This window comes from Bos taurus, chromosome 17 (assembly GCF_002263795.3).
Source record: "Bos taurus isolate L1 Dominette 01449 registration number 42190680 breed Hereford chromosome 17, ARS-UCD2.0, whole genome shotgun sequence".
NCBI classification, from domain to species: Eukaryota; Metazoa; Chordata; class Mammalia; order Artiodactyla; family Bovidae; genus Bos; species Bos taurus.
The window spans coordinates 66,293,465-66,313,418 of record NC_037344.1 but is presented as its reverse complement, the minus strand read 5'-3'; the positions used below and the strand labels follow the sequence as shown (position 1 = coordinate 66,313,418).

At 54.7% G+C, this 19,954-nt stretch overlaps 2 long non-coding RNA genes across 6 annotated transcripts in view; one reads left to right on the top strand and one right to left on the bottom strand.

The window, feature by feature from the left end:
- Nucleotides 1-13,271, top strand: part of LOC132342640 (uncharacterized) — a 28,318-nt gene extending 15,047 nt beyond the window's left edge. The window contains exon 2 of the long non-coding RNA XR_009491106.1: nt 4,733-13,271. This is a non-coding gene — a long non-coding RNA (uncharacterized lncRNA). The remainder of the gene's footprint in view (nt 1-4,732) is intronic.
- Nucleotides 1,432-18,543, bottom strand: LOC100847159 (uncharacterized). 5 transcript variants are annotated; one of them, XR_003030070.2, is made up of 6 exons: nt 18,477-18,543; nt 13,582-13,823; nt 10,505-12,066; nt 10,180-10,269; nt 9,582-9,751; nt 1,432-9,472 (listed from the first exon to the last, which is right to left on the bottom strand). It is a non-coding gene; the product is annotated as an uncharacterized lncRNA (long non-coding RNA). The 5 variants fall into 5 exon arrangements; XR_009491105.1 differs by having other exon boundaries at nt 1,432-9,751; nt 13,582-13,668; nt 17,685-18,543; XR_003030065.2 differs by having other exon boundaries at nt 1,432-9,751.
- Between the last annotated feature and the right edge of the window lie 1,411 nt (nt 18,544-19,954).

Sequence of the window (19,954 nt, the reverse complement as noted above, 5' to 3'; positions counted from 1 at the left end):
CAGTATTCTTGCCTGGAGAACCCCATGGACAGAGGAGTCTGGCAGGCTAGAGTCCGTGGTGTCACAAGAGTCGGATAGGACTCAGTGACTAAACCACCACCACCGTTCTGACCTGTGTGAGGTGATAACTCATTGTAGTTTTGGTTTGCATTTTTATGACAATAGTGATATTGAGCGTATTTTCACGTGCATTTTGGTCATCAGGGGATGCTGAATGAATGAAATGGGGAGCAACTGTGACTGAGCAGTGCCAAGGTGCCCTGGAGGGTGACCTCTTACTATATGGTAGGATGTAAAGGGGCCCTAGGACCAAAATATTTGAGAACAGAAATGACAGAATCCCTGTGGATGCGATGGTCAGAGGAGGTGACTCTGAGGTGTCATTCAGCTGAGACCTGAGAGCCCCAAAGAAGGGCCCTCAGCCATGCGAAAAGGAACAGCCAGTGCAAGAATCTACAGGACAGCATAAGACAGTTGCCTTAGAGAAACGGAAGGGTGGGTAGCCTGGCATCCCCGAGAGGATGGCTGTGCCTGGTATTCAGGATGGACTCAGTACATGGTTTCCAGGTGAACAGAGGGAAAGAAGCAAAGAGACCGAAGCTGATAAGAGACATGGGTTTTCTCTGACGTGCTGTCCTAGACAGAAAGTAGTGCTATCTTAAAAATAGAGCAGTAGGGACTGCCCTGGTGGTCCAGTGGCTGAGACTCTGCACTCCCAGTGCAGCAGGCCAGGGTTCGATCCCTGGTCAGGGAACTGGATCCTGCATACTGCAACTCAAGAGCCCATGTGCCGCAGCCAAGACCTGGTGCAGCCAAATAAAGCGGTTTGTTTCTCCAGAATAAACAGATAATAAATCCTAAAACATAGAGCAGTGGGCTTCCCTGGTGGCGCAGTGGTGGAGAACCTGCCTGCCAGTGCAGGAGACACAGGCTCAATCCCTGGGTCGGGAATCCCCTCAAGAAGGAAATGGAAGCTCACTCCAGAATTCTTGCCTGGAGAATCCCACAAGCAGAGGGGTCTGGCGGGCTACAGTCCATGGGGTCGCAAAATTGGACATGACCTAGTGACCAAACAGCAACAGCAGACAGTGATGATGTGAGACCAAGTGCCTGTGAATACGCCTGATGCCACTGCACGGTGCCCGAAACTGGCTAGGGTGGAAGACCTTGGTAATGTGGGTTTTCCCACAACTACAAGTGAAGTCTACATTGTGCTGACTTTTTAGGTCACGGTCTTGAGAAAAGGTTAGCAGAGTCCACTCTGGTTCCTGGGAAATGCCACTGGTTCCCCCTCCCTACAAATTACGCACCCCTCTGCCTTTTAAGCCACAGTGATCCTCTGCGTGTGAGTTAGTTTTTAATACCAAAATGGTCTTTTCCACTAAAGAAGCTGCATTTATGGGTGAAAGCAAAAGGCCAAGTTCACACTCATTGCTGGATACACATAAAAGTATGTTTAATCGACAGCAGAATTTCTGTCCCCACAGTTAGCATCCCCGGGAGGCAGTAACATGGAAAGTGTCCTCTCTGGTCTGTTCAAGCAAAACAGTGGGTTCCCTGGGTAGATGCTTAAGAGGGCCTTTGGGGTCTTTTGTGGGGATGGGCACCAGAGTGCCCCCCAGAGAATCCCCCAGCTCAATTTGCAATATCAATATCTACACAAGCACACCCCCCCAGCAGGGACCACCGTGGCCTCTCCCCCACACTGGCTGTTAAAGGATTGAGTCGCCTCTTCCAGCTGGGAGGCCAGCTCCCAGGCTCCTGAGGTACATCTCCTAGCGAACTTGATGCTCAGAGAAGTCCAGGCCAGAGTGAGCATCAGCAGACCAGGCTCCGGGGTGGAAAACAGAGTTGCCTTCCTGGGCTCGGCTTCCTCTAGTAGTAAGTCAAGGACACACACACATACTCACACACACAGAATCTCAGAATCCCACCACCATCCTCAGTCTCAAAGGTGGCCTACTCCCAATCCTTCTGTCTCCATAAGGTTCATTACCCACCAAGACGCATTTTTCCCTCCCTGGGACCAGCCTCACACGTGCCCCCTTGCAGCCACACGGGACTAACAGGGTCGCTCTCCAGAGAAACTCTCCTGTGGACTTCCAGCCCCGGGACCACGTCCCCTCAGGTCTTCCCCCAGACCAGCATGGCCATTCCAGGGGCTTGGAACGACATGCTTTTAAGACTGTTCCTCCAACCTGTCATTGTCCCCTTGGCCAGGCCCCTGCCTGGCAGGAACATGGCCCTCTTTATTTATCTTAACATGGATCTGAGGACCGAGCACCTTTCCAGAAGTTCTAACCAGTTTCCTAAAATTTGGCCAGAACATGTTATCAGCATCTCACAATTCCACCTAGGCTGAAACAGTCACGTTGTCAACCTAGAACTGAAATCTAACATCTCCCCTCCTCAGATCACATCCACAGCCACCCCCACCCCACCGCCATTGCCCTTAGGATAAACTCCCCGGCAACACCATCTGGTATGTGTCCATTTCCCCTCTGTCTCCCGCTTCGTCCCCTACACCCTTCCAGGACTTCTTCGGTCCTCTCTGACCCCCAGAACTCTTTGTCCGCCCTTCTCGCCACCACACTCTGCCCAGCCAGGGCTCCGCTTAGATGCCTTCCTCTTCAGAAAATCTACTGGTGGCCCGCAGCCCACTCTCCCCCACACCCGCTCGATACACTAGCATTAAAGCTCCTTAAGGTTGTGTGATGTTCAATCACCACTCACCCCTGATGCCTAGCACCGCCCCTGGCATGCAGCAGGTGTTTCTCATCCTTTGCCTCCTGAGCACTTCCACAGGCCCATCACCCCTATCATGGTGCCCACCTCACTGCATTACCTGTTGTATTTCTCTGTCTCCCCCACCAAGCTAGCCAAGCACTGTGGAAAAACCTGTGCGTGGGTCCAAGACCCAGAGCAGTGCTGGGCACACAGCAGGTCCTCAGCATCCTCAGGTCTTTGCAGTTGAATAAAGAGGCCCCCCGGAATGGGAAATGTTACCAGTGAAATGAAGCGAGGCGGCCACTAGAGGGCAGCAGGCATGTGCTTCCTCGGTGCAGGCTCCCCCTCATCCCAGGTTCTGATGTGTCCTCCTCTCTCCTTCCCTTTGCAGCTCAGGCCTCTGGATCACCCTTCAGACCTCACCAGCGGTTCCACGAGTTTAGCTCTGAGTCTCTGACTGTCAGAGAGGCTCTCAATCCCACAGCAGTATTCAATGACTCAAGCAAATTGCCCACAAAGCCTCCAGGCAGGACTCTGCCCCTGCCCCTGAGCTGATCCAGTCCTCCAGGCCCTGCTATAAGCTGTCCTGTCCCACAGACCCTGACTACCAGACCAAACCAGCAAAACAGCCCCTCTTATTCCCCCTCCCCAGCCACCTGGTTTCCCCTCTTACACCCACCCAGGAACCCCCAGACTCCAGCTTCTCCTCTCTGTTCCCAGAGGAGCCTCCCCTAGCCCTGAAGAGATCCAGACTCCCTTCCAGCCACATTCTGGTCTTCCCAGGGCAGCTAATTGTACAGCAGTTGTAAGAGAAAGCTGAGCTAATTTACACCAAGGTGTCCATGGGTGATGGATTTATAACCCATCTGACTATCCAAAGTTTTATGTCTTAAGGCTTCCAAACTCTGAAGTCCCAAATCAAGGACTCTAGACTCTCACCTGATGACTGATGATTCCAATTACAATGGCATCTCCTCTCTGCACACTAGACAGGCCTTGGGCGGGGGTGGCTACAAAAGCTGCATGCACTAATGCAACTATCAGGCTATTGTTTAAAAGAACCAGAATCTGAATGCAGATTATAAGGGGTTAATAGGATACGTCTAGCGGAGAAGGAAATGGCAACCCACTCCAGTGTTCTTGCCTGGAGAACCCCAGGGACAGGGGAGCCTGGTGGGCTGCCGTCAATGGGGTCACACAGAGTCGGACACGACTGAAGCAACTTAGCAGCAGCAGCGGCCAAAATCTTGGAAGGCTGAGTATGCTTCTAACCACCCACCACCCCACCCGCCCCACAGCAGACACCACTCCTCCATTCGGCCTGAGCCACAGCCCAGCCCCAGCATCTCCTTTTGAGCACCGAGGTCTTTCCTGACTTCAGCTGGCTCTTCCCCAGAGCCTTCACCACGGCCCACACGACTAGCTCCGCCTCTCCCCGTGTTAGTCAAGTCCCAGCCATGCCGACATCCAAGCTGTTAATAGTAATAGTGACGAGGAGTGTTAGACCTGTTGTTAGTCAGAAAGAAATCCACAAGCCGTTAGTTTCTGCTGAAAGGAACAGATCGGGGAGGCAGGAGTTAGTCAGGTGAAGGAGAGGTTAATTAAGAGCAGGTCAGAGCCAGGCCAGGAGCCTGGAGCCCCCCAAGATGGGCAGGGCTGGCTGTTAATGGTCAGCCCCTGGGGCAGCCAGGGCGAGGCAGGGATTAGCTGGGTGAGAGCAAGAGTTAGTGCAGAGGAGCCAGAGATTAGCCCAAAGAGACCAAGGTGCCTACTGGAGGTGAGGCATAAAATCACCCCCAGGTGTGGCCCTGGCTTAGCGGCTGGCGGGCTCTGGGGTAGACAGGCTGGGGTAGGGACGTGGGGGTGAAAAAAACAAGAAGCCAGGGGTGAATTTCTGACTGGCCCAAAGCGTGCAGGGCCCTGTGGGCGCCTGGGGTTCATTGGTTGCTTCCCACTTTATCCCGCAAACCCCCTACCCAAGATCTGCTTTCTTCTCAAACTTCAGATCTGCTGTTTTCTCAAACTTCTCAGTGTGGACTGCCCTCCCCAGTGTGGACTGCCCTTCTCAATGGCATCTGTAGGGGAAATGGACCACACCTACTTCTGGCGTGGGAAACCGGGATCTCGCAGCTCCAGGTATGGGGAAGAGCCCCTCTAGCCAACTTCCTGTCGTATGAACGGCCCCTCTCACTCATCTCTTTGGTCATTCCGCTTCACCGCCTTGCGATAAGGCAGAAATCCCCCTCTCACTGATTAACGGTGTAACAAATACCTCTCTTCGCATTCTTCAAATATAGGAAATGCCCCCTTTGTCTGACTTCCTGTACCAAACGCTGCCCTCAGTGATTTCCACCGCGGTTAAGACCCTTTCAGGGACTCCCAATGCGGAGGAAGTCTTCACTTACTGACTTCCGGCGTGGGACACGCCCCTTTACTAACTCCCTTGAGGGACACGCCCCCTTTGTTGACTTCCTGTGCAGGACACGCCCCCCAGTGGCGCCCCACCTCTATCGGCCACTTGCCCAGTAGGAACCTCTGCCCCCACTTCCCTCCGAAGGACGACCCAGAGGCCCCTTCTCTCCGCTCCCTTGGCTGGAAGGAGACCTGCAGGACTCCACCTTCACACCGCAGAGGTAGCCCTGCTCCGGCCAACTCCCAGTGGCCCCCAGACTCTGCGCAGAGGAGAGACCCTGTGCTCAGAGGCCGGCCTCCCTCTAGAACCGCAGGAGCACCTCTTCCTCCGGGCCTTCGCCCCCCTCAGACCTGACCCAGGGAACTTTGAACTCACAGCCAATCGGGGCAGCAAAGTAGGGCATCTGTCTGCAGGACCAGCCTAGGACGTCTGCTTGCCAAAAGGAGGGGGGAACTAGCCCGCCACGGGGGCCCAGAGCTCGGCAGGGCTGGGGTTAGTAAGAAGAGAAAACAGGGTTAGTAGGGACTGGGTTAGTAAGTCAGAGCACAGCACCAGCGGACAGGGGCACCTCAGCAGACACACACGGGAGTCGCTAGGAAAAAAGGAAGAACACACTCGGGTCCGTTAGTTGGTTAGGGGAGGGTGGTCGGGGTGCAGTTGAGGCCCCCCGCCCCGGGGTTAGACGGGTTAGTAATTGAACAAAAGAACTGCCTATGGGGAAAAAGCTGAGGAGAGGAAGAGTGTGGGGAAAGACACAGTTAAGGTTCAAAGCAAGTGTCTGGCCCCAGGCAGAGGGGTCTGTGTGCAAACCACCTAGAGGGACCAGGGCCTGCCAGGGGACCCGATGGGTCCGGTTTTCTGGGCCTCCCGCCCCCACCTCGCATAAATGTGGATTAAGTATCTGCCATGTATCAAGAACTCTATCCTCCTGGGAATGCTCACGGCCACCTGGGAGGTGGCCTCCCATTCCACTGCCGAGGAAACGGACTCAGAGAGGCGGGGTGACTCGCTCTCCAAGTCTGCCCCCCACACCCCCGCTACAGCAGGAAGCGGCAGAGTTGGCAAGTCCTGTTTGCGCGCCCGGTCCTGGAATGTGGGTCTGCACAGAGATCCCAGGCCACGGGCAGGGCCTTCCGGAGCCTCGTCTGCCCCCACATTCCCACCCCTGGGAAGGCCCGTGAGCTGCGAGGTTAGTAGGGTCTGGCTGCGGGGGGGTTAGTAGGGCATGCTCGGGCCTGGTTAGTGGGTTAGTCGGTTGGCAGAAGGCCAGGCACCTCGCCACACGCCACAGCGTCCCGGCCGAGCCCTGGGTTAGTAGGTTAATCCCACCATGCAACACTGCCCCAGCCACATCTCCAGAGGCCGCCCACCCCCACCAGCCAGGGAGCCGGGCCTGACCAGGACAGGGGGTCTGCCGCCAGCGCCGCCCCCAGGATAAGACTGTCCACGTGGACCCTGCCCAAAAGAATTGGTGTCCCTGCTTCTGGGTGGTGGGCTTCAGGGCCCCTCCCCCAGCCACTTCAGATCCCCCCAAAGTGGACCCTGCTGGTCCTGGCTGGAAAGACCCCCTGCCTGGTCCTGGTCACCACTTCCCAGAAGGCTGGATCCTGTCACACTCAGGCACACGCACACACGCACATACCAGCATCTTCTCACAAAAGGTCTGATACCCCAGAGTCACTGGCTCCAGTGGACAGGTCCCTCTGTCCCCCACCACCAGGCATCTGGCTACCCCAACCGCTGGCCGGCCCTTCTGCAAACGCTGTAGCCGTATAGAGCTCCCCTGACTCCTGCAGCCGAGTTTAGACTTGCCGGCCCCAGAGAAAGAGCTGCCTTGCCAGCCGCTGCTCCGGAGCACCTGAGTGTGCCCTAGTGTCATCTCCTATCACGGTTATCATTCTCCCACGGAAACCCCAGCCTAGACTCTGCGGTCCTAAATGATGCTCCATAAGAAAAGGGTCTTGTTGCCGGTAGAGCTTGGGGGAGACACTTGGTCCTCTGTCTGTCCTTGAGTATTCACAGTTTCCATCAGCGCTTTTACAGGCTCTGGTAAGTCCTGCACTACAGAAACCCACTGAATTTTCATTTCTTTTTTTTTTTTAAGACCAATGACATCTCTTATAACTTACTTTGGGAATCTCTTACCTAATTTCCCTTGGAAAACTCTCAGATAAGCCACATCTTTCTCATCCTTCCAAGATCCTGACTGGTTCAGCCTCCCTGGGAAGCCTTTCCAGCCTACTCTGGGGTCTCCCTCCCACCCACCCACCCGTACCCTCAGAACCTGTGCCTCAGGAGACTCTTTTCTGCCCCATCCGCTCATTCTCTGTGTTGACTGGTTTTCTCCCACTTGGCATGGCTGTGAAACCCTGCCAGCTTGAATCATGGCCGTATCTGCACTTATATCCCCCTCAAATGAGCAGCACAGGGAAGGACTCACAGTAGGTGCTCAGTTCTGATGAGAAGGGTAGATACTAAATTCCCCAGGAAGCATTCAGAGCTACCGTGGAGGCCATGCCATGCAGTAGATTGCTTGACCTGATTAGAGAGGGATATTAAAAATATAAGAGGGAAAGGCTTCCCTGGCAGTCCAGGGGTTAAGACTCTGCACTCTCAGCACCAGGGGCACAGGTTCGACCCTTGGTCCAGGAACTAAGATCCCACATGCCACCCCGTACAGCCAAAAACAAAAAAAAAGATACACCTGGGGAAGCACTGGTCAGAAACGCCTCTGGATCAAAGATGCGAAGTTTACAGTCCGGGGTGCCCGAAAGAGAGAAGCCCTAAATCCAAACTCCCAGACGGACGGGAGTGTTTATTGAGCACCTACTAAGAGTCAAGCACTGTGCCAGCTGTGAGATCTCACTGACTTCTCCCTGTGCCCCGCTCCCTGGGTGAGCTGATGGTTCCTGCTTCAGAGTGCCAATCGGACTCACAGGGGTGAGGTGACTTGCCCAAGGTTGCACGTCAGAGCATAACCCTCAGGCTCCAAAGCCCAGGCTCTTCACAGGACCCTCCTCTCCCAGGGGCTCCTCTCCACTGCTCTGGGTTTGGCCAATTCCGTGTCTCTCCAAGGGTCCCAGGGCCTCCCTCGCACAGGACCTGCCACACCATTTCTGCTTCCCATGTCTCTGCTTCTCCTTCCCCTCCCCATCGGGGGTGGGAATTCTAAAGGGTAGATGGCTCCAGCTTCCAGGTTTGTGGTGACCACCTGCTATGGACTGAATTGTGTCTCCCTCTAAATTCATAGCCCCGATGTGACTATATTTGGAGGTAGGGCTTTGGCATAGGCAATTAAGGCTAAATGAGGTCATAAGGATGAGGCCCTAACCCCATAGGACTGGTGCCCTTATAGGAAAGGGAAGAGATGCCTGATATCTCTCTCCTCTCACACACACCATCTCTCTCTGCGTATGCACAGAGAGAAGGCCATGTAAGAATACAATGAGAAGGTTCTGTCTGCCAGCCAAGGAGATATGCCTCACAACAAGCCATCCCTGCCACCTTGGTCTTGGACTTCCAGCCTCCAGAACTATAAGAAAATACATTTCTGCAGTTCGGCCATCCAGGAGTGGAGTTCTGTTATGACAGCGTCCCTTCCTGCCCCAGGAAAAGGACGTCAGGCTCTTGAGCTTCTCCGGGGAAGGCCATGGCCGCCCTCCTGCAAGCACTGAGGCCGGCCCCTCAGTGGGGGACTGGAGAAAGGGAGGGCATGTGAGTGAGCCCACAGCCCTGTGATGGGGAAGCTGTACCTGTATGTAGCCTACCCTGCCCGCCTCTGCTTCCCAGGGATGGGGGTGGCCAAGAGCAAGAGTCTGAGACTGGGCCAGGGTGAGGCTGATTCCAGACTGTTCCCTTTGGATGTCAGGAGCCAACCCAGGGTCTGTCTCCTCACAAGCCCCCTGGCCGGGGTCTTCTCCTCTCTTGGAAGCCCTCTCCTTTCAGGATAACCCTTCCCAGAGCTCCACAGCATTAGAAGAAGGTCCAAGCTCCCCCGAGGCCTAGACTGCCTCCTCCTGGTGACCATCAGGGAGAGAAGCAAGGAAGAAGAACCCCAGAAACCCCCAGAAAAATGGGAATCACTCACACGCAAAGGGCGCAAGACAGACTCCAGCCCACTGACTCCCCGAGCTGCGTCCACCCTCCACCCACTGGCAGCTCGTCCCTGACGCCCATCCACAGGTGCCTGCCCCCGTCCTGCAGGTCCTGTGAGACCCAGCCTTGCCGAGGGTGTGGTCAGTGGGGCCTGGGCCCAGGCCAAGCTCCGCCCGGTCACCGGCAGGAATGGGAGGAGCAGTGAGGTCCTCACGGGGTCAGGAAGGGCCTCCAGTCCTGGACAGGGGCGGGGACAGGCAGGCATGTCCAGGGAGATGCAGAAGGGATGGATGGTGGGCTGCCAGCCACCCTCGCGCTCCGCCACTGTCCTCGGCCGAGCACCAACCAGGAGGGGCCTTTATCCAGGGGAGGCCCAGGAGTTAGGAAGGATGAGATCTTCGGGGAGCTGTCCAGGGTTCCAGAAAACCAGCGAAGACTGCTTCCTGTGTCACCACCACCAGAGTCCAGGAGGAGAGCGGGCCAGGAGTCCTAGAGATGCAGCCGGGGCAGCGCAGCCTGGAGGGGGCACAGCAAGTGAGGAGGGGGGCCCGGCCTTCACCCGAGGCTAACCCACACCTGGTGGGGACACCCTCAGAGACCCCCGTCTCCCTCCCGTGCCGCCAGTGCTGAGACAGGGTAGGGCGGGGGCCTTGGATGCTAGTAACGCATAGAGAAGGTGCCCCGCCTTAACAGGGCCAGAGCGGGTATGGAAGCAACAGAGAGCGCCCAGAGCTGGCCCTGCGGGCATCAAAGGCAGATGAGAAGCAAGGGTCCAGGGGGGCAGAAAGGGCCTTCAGAGTCCTCGGGAGGCTCGACATTCCTGCTGGGGGAGGGGGCTCTGCACCACCCTTTGCCAGCACACACACACACACGCACACACATGCACACCTCCCAGTACAGGGAGCTCATTCCCTCACAGAGGTGGTGATAAAGCACATTCTTACACGAAGATCTGAGAGGGCAGGACCACATCGCACGTTGACCTCCGGATCCTCAGTTTCTATCCAAGAGAAGGCGCTCGGTCCACATCTGCACTGAATGAAGGCACGTGCTGAAATCTGTGCCGTGGACCTGCCTGCCGTGGTCGTGACTCAGGCCCACCACCTCCACCAAGACCCCACACAACAAGCCTTCCAGCCCCCCAGCTCCCAGCAGGAGCATTTAGGCCGGGCCTGGGTACCCGGGGAAGGGCCCGGGTCGGGGGAACAGTCATCTGCCAGGAAACTAAACTCAGTGGAACCCCCTCCCCCACCCCCTGCCCAGGCTTACCTGGCAGTGCCCTGATCCCAGCTCCTACCCCACGGAGACCTCCACAGTCCCATCCTGGAAGACAAAAGAGCCGACCGCAACACAGGAGAAAACCTCACCCAGGCCCTTCCCCAGCCCGGGCCAGATCGCTCTGCTAAGGAGACAGCCCCGGCCCGGGACCCAGGGAGGCTGGGCCCAGGCACACCACCCCCACCTCCCTTCCCCTACCCAGAAAACCTTTCGCTTCCCAGAACACCTCCCTGTTCCCTGCCAACAGCAGCACGGGACCCCGGAGAGAGCAGGGCAAGCTCAGGTTGAGTGAGAGCGTGGAGCAGGGCGAGAAGCCGGACATCTGATCCCAGCTCCGCTATCCTGGGTCACGCTGGACCGGCGGCCCCTCCCTCCAGGTCCCAGGGTCCTCCCAGTCCAGACATTCCCCCGAAGTGCAGTAACCACCTGCAGCTTGAGGCAGAGGATGGGAAGCAGAAGGCCCAACCTCAGTTATCTTTCTGCCCAACTCCCCCCACTCTCATCTCCTATCCTCTTTTCTGATGCCCCAGAAAAAGAAAACGTGGGGAGCCAGATGGTGGGCTGGGGCTCTTTAGCTACATCCCCATGTCTGCAGTGTGGAGAAGACCAGAGAATGCCCACAAATCCTGGGCCAGGACCATCTCCCAGGCTTTTCTGGTGACAGCTAAGCTATCTTAGGGCTTCCCTGGTGGCTCAGTGGTAAAGAATCCGCCTGCTAATGCAGGAGACGAGATGCAGGTTGGATCCCTGGGTCAGGAGGATTCCCTGAAAAAGGAAATGGCAACCCACTCCAGTATTCTTGCCTGGGAAATCCCATGGACAGAGGAGGTACAGTCCATGGGATGGCAAAGCATCAGACATGACTCAGGGACTAAACAACAAACAGTGACAAGGTTATCTTCACCCACTGGCAGGCCCGGCCCGTTCACCGCATCTTCAGAGCTTGCTGTCAGCACCTGGACTTGGGGGCCCGGGCCCAGAGCAGGAGAGGTACTCAGACCCTTAAACCAAGAAGCACGTGCCTAGGGGTCACAGTGCCGAGGTCCCCACTTGACTGCCAGGCAAGAAAAGGAGCCCTAGCCAAGTTTTATAAATATGATGACAGAGGACAAGAACCAAGAAGGGAAGGGCCAGCCCAAATCACCAGGAGTCCCCAGTCTCCTCCTGACACCAGATCTACAGGTTCTCAAGATGAAGTTACTAAACTCAGCTCCTCAGAAGTCCCTGAGGGTGGAGTTTGTAAAATACTAGCCTTGATGTCAAAAGTGGGGTAGGAAAATTACTCTCTGGGGCCCCATAAAATGGGGACAAGCTTTTTCTTTGTGTCTTAGGGATAGGAAAGCAAAAGAGCTGGAGCGCTGATTTCCCCCTGGACTTGGGGATTCAGGGATGCTGTACTTTGCTCCACGGACCAGTAGAGGGCAGGCTGGTAGGCTGTGGGCTGGGAAGTTTGAATACTTATCTGCAAGGCTGCTTCCCAGTGTGGTCCTGAACATCTCCAAGAACCCGGAAATTCCCTTCCTTCTCCTCTGTCTCAGAAACTTGCTTGCACTCTGTGAACAGACCCTGCACCACTCAGAGGAACATTGTTTAAACACAATAACAACCCTTTCCCCTGACCCTGTGAACCCAGACTCCCTGATATGAATAAATCAACGGAGGTTTCAATGGAAACTTCAGCCCCTGCATCAAGCTGACAGTTGTTTAGGAGGGTATAAAGGGCTCTGAGGTCAAACAAACATGAGTGAGATGATGGCTTCCAGACCCATGTCCCCAATGTGTGACTCAAGGCTAATTATTTTCAAAGGCTCAGCCAGTGTCTGGCGCACAGAGTGTGTTTCCAAAAATTATCCTCCCCAGTTAATGATTTAAACTTTGAATAAATCTTTCAGTAACACTGATGGGCCACATTTATCCTGCAGGGTTAATAAGCTTGCCGGGGCGGCGGGTGTATATACCCCACTTAGGAAGCACAGATCAAATATAAATCCCGTCTTGGCGGACGGATAAGCAAGCTTGTAGTTGTTGGTAGTCCAGACATATAGTATTAATAAAATCTCCTCAGCAATAAAAAGGAACGAGCTATTGCTACAGACTATGACAAGGACAAATTTCAAAAATAGTACAACTGGGTGAAGGAAGCCAGGCCCAAGATAGGCTGTATGATTTCCATTTACATGAAATGTCCAGAAAAGGCGAACCTATATAGACAAAGCAGACCAGAGGCTGCCGAGGATTAAGAGTGGGCTGGGGATTAGCGCTAAATGGGGTGAGGGATCTTATGGGGCCAGTGGAAGTGTTTTAAAACGGAGTTGTAGTGATGGGTGCAGAACTTGGTAAAATGACGAAAACTCACTGAACTGTGCACTCAAAGTGGGTGAGTTATACGATATGCCTCCCTGAAGTTAGACCCAGAAAAGGGGGCTGAATTGCTGACAACAAACAATGGCAAGTTTAAACCTCAAAAACATTATGCTGCGCAAAAAAAAAAAAAAAAAAGCCAAGCACAAAAGCGTCCCTAATGATGAACCTTTAGGGAAAACGTCAACTCTGTAGACACAGAAAGCAGCTCAGTGGTTCCTGAGGCTAGGAGGTGATTTAACAGAGGAACTTTCAGGGTGATGCAACTGTCTGATATCTTGATTGTGGTGGTGGCCACACAGATGTGTACCTTTATCAATATCGAAATGTATGCTTTAAATGATTGCATTTTATGGCATATAAATGACATGGCCGCAGTATAGTTCACTTTTCAAAACTCATCTAGAACTGATGACAGAGGGCAAGACTCAAGAAGGGTCAGGCCAAAGGCCCCACAGAGACCTGGTGGTGAGCTCCCAGGTCCCAGCATCTCAGGTCCCATTACTCTACAACAGACCCCACCCCACTCCTACTTCAAGGTCAGGAGTCCCATCAGGGAGGCCTTGATTGAGGGACTGGACCCCAGAGAACCTCTGAAATCTACAAGTTTTCTCCCACACATGTGGGTTTCATGGTGGACCTGACCACACAGCTTGAGACTGGCCTCCCCTACCCCCAGGAGCACACAGAAGGAGAAGAAGGGTCACCTTGATTACTCCTTTGATGCTGGTAGGGTCACGGCGGCCACATGAATGTGTCTGGAACCATACGGGTAGGCAGGGAGATGCCTCCAGCTGTCATCGAGAGAGAAGGAAAGATGGGGTGGGAAATGTAGCCGTGGGTGCGGTGAGAGTAGACGCCAAAGATGGTGGGAAATGTAGCCATGGGTGCGCTGGAGAGTAGATGCCAGCCTGTGTTCTGAAATCACAGCATTTGCCAAAATGCTCTCCTGGGATGCAGAAGGGAAGAGAAATGAGAAACCACAAGGCATCTTGGTGGGGCCAGTGCCAACCAGAACACCCAAAGGTGCTGGAAAGGACATGGGCTTCCGGTCCTGCTCTGGCACCTTGAGCAGCTGCATTGCTTCTCAAGCTGGTCCCCTCATCCACACAATGGGGATACTAATGGCGCCTGCCATACAGGGGCTGTTGTGAGGATTACATGAGTAATGTAATGGTAACTAGTATCTCTTAGCTTGCATTCTCTTCTTTTCTTACACTATTATGACTACCATTGTCCACACTGCTCATTAATACCATCCACAGATACTCAATTTCCCCCCTACACTCTGCGCTGATCGTTGTAATGGAGGAAAAGCTGCCAGGGAAATGCATTTGGTTGCATTTTAGGATCCCTCTGGGTTTGAGGGCTTTTTTTTTTTTTCCTGACTCTGGAATAAAATAGCTGCTCAGAGAGCTGAGGCATCAGAGAGACGCTGGCCTACATTGCTGTGGATGAGTGAGTGCTGGGAGATGATGGCAGCTCCTGGGAATAAGAGGGTGTGAAAGGCGCCTTGCGGCAGACTTGCGGAGGAAGAGAGGCTTCTGCACACGCGCACAACACTGTCTCCTGACACATTCCAATACAAACCTCCTCTAAAAAGGGGAGCTTCAGTATCCACACCTCTCTCAAACAAGGGGACCCCTGAGCTGGACTGCCTTTACCTGACAAAACAATGCGTTAGATTGTTTTCCTCCCATTTTATAGATGAGGAAACTGAGGTTCAGAGTCCAGTGCCTTGCTCCAAGATCACCCAGCAAGAAAATGATGCAGCTGGATTCTAACCAGGCCTGTTGAGGCCCTAAGGGAGAGAAGGTTTCCGTTCAGATATGGGGGTGGGGGTTAAAAAAGAAAAGACCCGGAAGGGCTGTATCAAATGCAAACACTGGTCATCAGGGTTTCTGTGAGAGAACTCACGATAACTGCTAAACCATCTGGGTCACTTTATTCCAGTGGCTTCCATGGTCTTGAGGCAACTGATTATGTTCCCTTTTAGGAGAAGAGGTAGCATACTATAGTAGTTTCAAATACACACTTCAGAGCCAGACTAGTTCTAGATTCAAATCCTGACTCTGCAACTAACCTGCTGTCTGACCCTGAGCCAATCACTTCACCTCTCTTAGCCTCCAGTTCCCATCTGTAGTGCCCAATTCTCAGCCTTTCCATGGGGTCTCCAAGCGGCAACTCCCAGCAAGAACTTTGGTTAACAAATGGTAGCTGGAGTCGGTTACCATTAATCATCTACTCCACACCTCTGAGCACAGGTTAGCTCAGCCCCTTCCTCCCCTCCATGACTCGCCCAGTAGCTTCCAGAGGGGCCCACCTGGCACCCCAGGGGAGCAAGAGACACCTGCCTCGTCTGATCCGGTCAGCCTGGCGAGGGACAAGGGGACAGATGTCACCCTCAGCCAGCCTTTGCCTCTACTGAGCATCGCTGGCTATTGTTCCACGGAGCTCCAGCTGACAGATGAGCTGTGCCTCAGAGATGAGGGAAGGATCCCTTCCAAACAAAGGACTAGCCTTTAAGTTGTTCCCCAGCCCATTGAGCCTGCACAATGGCCCCCATGCCCCAGAAACACCACTGTTCAAACAGCCTGAGGTCCACCCAGGAGAGAAACCAACAAGCCCAGTACAAATGAAAGCACATAACTCGATGTCTCTACAAGATTCAGGGGCAGCGGAAGTGACCTGAGCTGAGAGTGGATGCGCTAAAGCAGCCATGTCTCTACTGGGTGTCGGGCACTTTACACACACGGGTTCAGAGCCTCACAATCACCTTTTAAGGGCAAGAATTATGATTCCCACTTTGCAGATGAGGAGACTGAGGCTCAGAAAGGGAAATGACTTCCTCCTGAAACTGACACAGAGCGTAGGGCGGGAGGAGGATTCGCACACAGATCCCTGTAACTCGGCGCCTTCTATTTCTACCACACTAGGCTGCCTGGAGGAGGGATCAACTCAAAGAGCAGAATCCTGCCCTGGGCAGGAGCAGGGATGAGGTCCAGAGAAAGGATCCTTAAGAGGAAGATTTTAAAAACAACTGGCAGGACCAATAATAAGGAGACACCAACCCTGTTAACAGGGATTTCTGCCAAGGGCATAAAAATATGGAGAAACTCCTCTGATGAAACCTTTTAAAAGCATTATACACACAGCACAAATTCACTTAGTATTTTCAAGAACAGAAAATATACTGCAGGGAAATACGTGAAAACGGTAATCAGATCAGATCAGATCAGTGGCTCAGTCGTGTCCGACTCTTTGCGACCCCATGAATCGCAGCACGCCAGGCCTCCCTGTCCATCACCAACTCCTGGAGTTCACTGAGACTCACGTCCATCGAGTCAGTAAAGAGAGTAGTTATTCTTGGATGACGAAATTTTGGATTTTTCATCCCATTTGTTTTCAGTGTTTTCCAAATCTTCTACAATTATCACACATTCTTTTAAACTTACTATGTTCATCTTAAAGATCACCAAAAAAATTTTGTTTGAATTCATTTTGAATACCAGTAGAGAGAGTGGTCCTTCTAAATCTCGTGGTAAGTTATGGTTCCTTTGAGCGACTCCAAAGAATCCACCTCTCTCCTCCCTGAAGGAGTGAAGAGATGGACCAAAAATGCAGCAGGAAGGTGTAGGGTAGATTTCAGAGACTTTCTCAACGGCCAGCATCATTCATTAACAAAATAGGCGGGCAAGAGAGCCACAGGGATGTTACCCTTAAAACGGGCTTCCCAGGTGGCTCAGACAGTAAAGAATATGCCTACAATGCAGGAGACCGGGGGTTCGATCCCTGGGTGGGGAATTCAATAATTGGGTCAGGAATTTGGTCTTCGGGTTGGAAATGGGTCAGGAAGATCCCCTGAAGAAGAGAATGGCAACCCACACTCCAGTATTCTTGCCTGGAGAATTCCATGGACAGAGGAGCCTGGTGGGCTACACAGTCCATGGGTTTGCAAAGAGTTGGATACCCTCAAAATTTTTTCAACATGAAATTAACCAACCTCAGTGTGGGCCACCCAACGCTAACCTCTTACCAAGTGTCCCCAGGGATACCTTTTTACCCAGAGTGGTTCTGGGCCGGGGGTGAGGGGAGAGGTCTGACCATCTGCCCAAAGAAGAGGAGGAAGGGGTCTGAGTAAACCTCCAGATGCCCAGCCCCACCCTAGCCCTGCTGACTCATCCCCTGGCCACGTGGCCCGGACATCTGCCGTACCTGAAGCAACGCCCCTAAAGTCTGAGAACCGCTGTCCTCAGGTTTCCCAGTCTGTCGAGTGGAATTACTTATCCCTCCCCTCCCCCACCAGCCCCGGCAATAGCGAAGCTCCCCGGCTCTCCCAGATGGGGACCGCTTTTCGGTCGCTCGAAGGAGCCGCTGGGCCCCGGGTCTCACTCGGTCTGAGGCTGAGCACCGAGAAAAACAAAGCCGTTCTCTCCCCGCCCCTCCCCGCACTAGCACCTCCTCCCTCCCCCCTCCCCACCCCCAGCAGCAGGTGGGGGCGGTTTCCCCGCGCCCGCACTGCAGTGGGGTGAGGGCGCCAGCAGCCCCGGCGCAGGACAGCCCCCGGCCTGGAGCCCCCAAGGATGGGGGTGGGGGCATACGGAGCCCCCAGCCTCCCTCACAGCCGAGAAGCAGTGTCTCCAGCCGAGGGTCCTCCAGTGGGAGAGAGCAGAGATCGGGCCCCCTCCCTCCCAAATCCCCAGCCTCTCTAGAGAATGTATGGGAGAGATGTGGGCGGGGAGCTGGGGGTTCTGGGGTCTCTGCAGACCCATTTAAGGATACAACGTGGGCTATCTGGATTCAAACATACCTGGCTGTGTGACCTTGGACCTGTCGCTAACCTTTTCTGGAGCTCAGTTTCTTCATCTTTAAAATGGGACGCTTACCACCTCCAGGGACTGTTGTGAACAGGCATGCAAAGCACTAAGCTGTTGCTGGCAGAGAGCTCTCCTCGACCTGATGTATTATTATCATTATCGATACCATTATTCTTCTCATTGAAGAGGTTTTCCGGCCCTCTGCATCCCTTTGGACACCGGACATCTGGCATTTGAGTCCCGAAGTGCAGAACTGGCAGGCGCCAGAGGTGGGGGGTGGGGGTGGGGGGGGGGTGGCTAGGTACGAAACAACGGGGGCGGGGGGCTCAAGAACCCTGCATCCCATCCCATCCCCCACCTCCAGCTCTGAGACCACGGAGGGGCCCTCGAAGGCTTGGCTGGTTCTGGCGGGCGGAAAGGTTCAGGGGGACTGACGCCTCCTGTTCTGTCCGTAGCTTGGGGGAAAGGAGGGTCTTTGTTTCCCCTCAGATCATGACTGCAAGACCCCCATGGGCGCTAGACTCGCATTGCAAACTCCCCGCATTCTTGCCCAAGCCCCACCCAGCCCGGGGTCGGCTGCATTTGACAACAGCGGACTGGTGAGGCTCTTCGTCCAACAAATGAGGGCAGCTTCAGGCAAGGTTTGCCACCCCAGGCAAGGTTTGTCCCAGCCAGGGACCCTGGGACCTACCCTCGACGCCAGCCTCGGGGAAATTAGGCTGTTCCCGGCGCGCAGACAAGGATGCTTGGGCAGGGAGGGCTGTTTGAACGGGTCGGCGGCTTACCTCGGGTCCGCGGTCTTGCGGCGCCAGTGCAGAGAGCTCTTTGTGCCCCGGCTCACAGCGCAGAACTGGGGGAGCCCCTGCAGGCGCCTCCCATCGCAAACTCCTCCCCGCCCTCGTCCGCAGCCTCCCTCCCGCCGGTCCCCCGAGCGCAGCCGGCGTAGTCTTTGTAGCTGCTGCAGCGCCCATGAAATTTTAATGCGGGAGCGGCTGGCGGGCGGAGGCGCCCCACCCCCGGCCCTCCCCTCGGCCCTCCCCCCGTCTCCCCGCGCCCCTGCAATCCCACACCCTACCCTTCACCCCGTCCCGGGGGTCGGGGTCTGAGTGGCGGGTGCGGCCGGGTATGGAGGCAGCGCACCGACACCCCCGCGGCACAAAGAGGCGAGCGGGGCAGCGCGCTCGGCCTCCCGCATCCCAGCCCGCGGCGCTGCCATGGCAACGCTTGCCAGGCTGAACTGGACCAAGGATGGAGAGGCAAGCGGCGCGCGACTGCGGACCGGGGGAGTAGACGCCTGGAGCCGGGGCGGGGGGAAGCGGGTGGAGTGCCTCTCGGTTGACCGGCACGGCTTGGCTGTGTGCCTCTCTATTAACCCCGCCCGTGGTCGTGGCGGAGTCCAGGCCTGAACCCCCGTCTGAGACCTCACAGGCTTGCTCGTGCCACTACAGCACTTGGCCTAACGACTTAGAGGTGTGGCTTTTTCCCCTCGCCTGCCCTCTCCTTCCTACCTACTATTTTTTTTTCTAGAGCAGTAAACGGTAAAGAATCTGCGGCAATGCGGGAGGCCCGAGTTCGATCCCTGGGTGGGGAAGAGCCCCTGGAGAAGGAAATGACAACCCATTCCAGTATTCTTGCCTGGGAAATCCCGTGGACAGAAGAGCCTGGCGGGCTACAGTCCATAGGGTCACAAAAGTGTCGACATGACTTAGCGACTAAGCAGCAGCAAGAGTGTTAGAAAATGGTCCCAGAGCAGTCGCTCTGACCGGGTCCCAGAGAAGCACCATTACATCACCTGAAAACTCGTTAGCAATGAAGATTCTCTGGCCTCTCCGCAGAGCTACTGGATCAAAAACTCAGGCGTAGAGGCCCAGAGATCTGTGTTTTAACAAGCCCTCCAGGGGATGCTGACGCTTGAGAACCACTGTGCCAGGCCATTCCGGTGGCCTCCACAGCCAGCTATCCTGTGTCAGTTCTGTCCATGCCCCTTGGTGGATGACCTGAGGCAAGTCACTCCCTTTCTGAGACTCAGTTTCCTAGACTCCGAAGTAGAGGAAATATTGGAACTCACCTCATATAGGGTCGTGTGGGCTAATTGCAGGAATACCTGTGGGGAGAGAAGCTTTAGGACTGCCTGGCACTTAGTAAGGGCTCAAAACACATTTCAATTCCCACTATACTATGATATCTCCTTTCATTTTCACACCTCTGCATATATTATTTATCATCTCCACGGCTCCAAAAAGGACGTTAAGGCTCAGAGAGG